Raw genomic sequence first — 3,059 nt, 5'->3', positions numbered from 1 at the left:
AAATTTTCTAAAAATTTTCTAACATTTTAAATATCTCATTCTCAAATGTTTTTTTTCCCCAAAAAACTTAAGAACTACTAAAGTTGTACCTGTATTCAAAAGTGATTTTAAACTATCAATATCCAACTAAATCCTCCTCTATAATACAGATAGAATTCTTGAGAAACCAATCCTTAATTGTCTATATGATTTCTACAACAACAATAATCTACCTTTTTAAATACATTTTGGCTTTTAAACAAATTATTCTACATCACTTGCTTTATTAAGCCTCACAGAAAAAAATTAAAGTTCTCTGGATGAAAGTATGAGGTATTTTCATCAACCTACGAATAGTCTTTTACACTGTAGATGTTGAAATTTTACTTTATAAATTATTTTACTATGGTATTAAATAAGTATCGAATTCCTAGTATAAATTCTTATCAATTGGACATAATCAGAAGCTGTTAATAGGATCAAACTTGGACCAATTTAAAATTTTAAAATTCTGTCTAACGCTTTGCTGATGACAAAAATCTTTATTTTGTTAAATATATTATAAAAAATCATTGAATAGGTAAAATGAATTTAAAAAACTATGCAAATTGATTTTATTGTATTGAAAATTTTACAGAAATAAGCTAGCTAATCAAAAAAAGCAATCTCTTGTCATTTTTTCCAAAGAAAATAACATCTTGTTTTTTTTCCCAAGGTAAGGTATTTTTTCAATTTCATTGAGAAAATAACATTAGAGTTTGTCTATATAGCTTTATTCTATTCTCACTTCACATATAGAATTGAAATGCTACTTGGTCATGCAGAAAAAAAACAACAATCAGAATAATTAAATTTCTATCCAAAACTCCCATACATTTGAATCTTTTAATATACTGCAAATTATCTAACTACCTTATTTATTTAAAGTTGAATCTTGTTTACTTATACAAAGCCATCCTAACAAAAAAAATGCTACCTATATTTAATAAATAGTTTACTCTCTCTATATAGAATATACATATATATTTATACTCTTGAAAAAGCCACGTGGTACATCTATATACCTGGTTAATATATCATTGTTGCTGTTGTTGTTGTTAGTGTTGTTGTTGTTTTTGTTGTTGGTTGTAAAGGGATGGTCATCAAATTTAAAAATAAAAAAGATTTAAATGTTTTGATATAAAAATTACTATTCACTGATATCAAAATGGCTTAGGCCTTTTTATTTTCACTAAGTTATTTTAAAAAAATTAATTTTTATATCGCTTTACTATATAAAGTTCATTGCATACATTGATTGAGATGTTATATATATATACATATATATATATATATATATATATATATATATATATATATATATATATATATATATATATATATATATATATATATATATATATATTATATAGTATATATATATATATATATATATATATATATATATATATATGTATATATATATATATATATATATATATATATATATATATATATATATATATATATATATATATATATATATATATATATAAATACACACACATATATATACATATATACATTAGGGGCGTCCACTATGCAAAAAATTTTCAAAACCACCCAAATTGAATTTTTTCCTATTCTAGTGTTTGTGTACAGTGTAAAAAAAAATTTTACTAAATTTTAATGACTATTCTAGAGCCTCCTCAAAGCCCCTAAAGATAAGCCTCAATTTCCTGTTTAACCCATTAGTGCCTGAGTTTTTTGTTACATTTTACGATTTATAGAGATGGCACGAATGGGTTAAAACAGTAGCACATTTTTGCATTAATTACAAATTTCATAAACAAGCAAATTAATATTATGATATTGGCACAATTTAATATGTAATATTGACTGTTATAATTATTTTTCTGTTTCCTGTTTTAGTTAAATAAATTAAAACTGAAATGTTGACAAGAAGTGGTAAAGTTGTAGAAACTGAACTCAAGTCTTTGCCAACCAGTTCTAGTTCTTTGTCAGACACAACCGACCAGCCTTCACCATCGTCATCATCATCAGCAACAAGGCCTGTTACTCGTGCCTCTACTAAGTTTTGGTTAATTGGACACCCATCACCATCAATAACTAGTTCCAAACTACCCGATTGCAGACAGGTTTTGAAATTTTTTCTTTTCTTACGACGTGATGAAGAAAATGTCTGAAATCATGTAATAAATCAAGAAATTGGCTATATAGTAATCGACGCTGTTGTAACTTTCTGGAACATGGCATGCATCAAGACAAAGACAAGACAAAATTCGATGTTAGATCTTATGTGTTTCTGGAATGAGTAGAACCGCTTGTTGAAGAACAAGAATCGCGAAAGTGATGCTGGCGGAAAACGTGTTAACTTCTTGGCCAAGTTGGATAGTCTTTTTGATATTGGATCACCTGATGCCCAAAAGAAAGATGATAATGTTGCATTCTATTTAGATAAAAAAAAAGACAGAAAGACGACCATGGACGGGCATGATAAAATCTTTGAGATTAAAGCAAAAATGAAAGAAGTCAGAATATAATCAGAAAATCATACTTAGAGATGAAGAAAAAGAAAGAGTAGAAAAAGAAGGTTGACAGGATGATCAGGATGATGAGGACATGGAAGTTAATGACGAAGAACAGAATATTAATGAAAATATTGCTGTTGCTGAAGTAGATATCGGTTTAGGGTGGGGCTTGAATTATGAACCTCCAATGAATCAGAATTTGTTACTCTTCACCTCCCCAAAAGAATTATGCAAAACGAGGAAATCACTTCTGCAGCAGAAAGGCTGAAATTTGTTACTCTTTACCTCCCCAAAAGAATTATGCAATGCGAGGAAATCACTTCTGCAGCAGACAGGCTGAAATTGTCTGATAATAAAACAACTATGACTGTGTCCGATATCTTTCACTTTTCCACACACCTGCTTGGACAAAAGCTAGCATTGGTGCTGATGCACCTATGAATGACCTGCAATTCATCCACGACATGATGAACTACAAAGAAATAGACAAGGAAGTTGCTGATGTCATTCTTTCTAAAATAACCAATCACGGATGGTATTTGACAAAAG

The sequence above is a fragment of the Hydra vulgaris genome, chromosome 10 (assembly GCF_038396675.1).
Source record: "Hydra vulgaris chromosome 10, alternate assembly HydraT2T_AEP".
In the NCBI taxonomy this organism is placed as follows: domain Eukaryota; kingdom Metazoa; phylum Cnidaria; class Hydrozoa; order Anthoathecata; family Hydridae; genus Hydra; species Hydra vulgaris.
Note: the sequence above shows the minus strand (reverse complement) of the source record.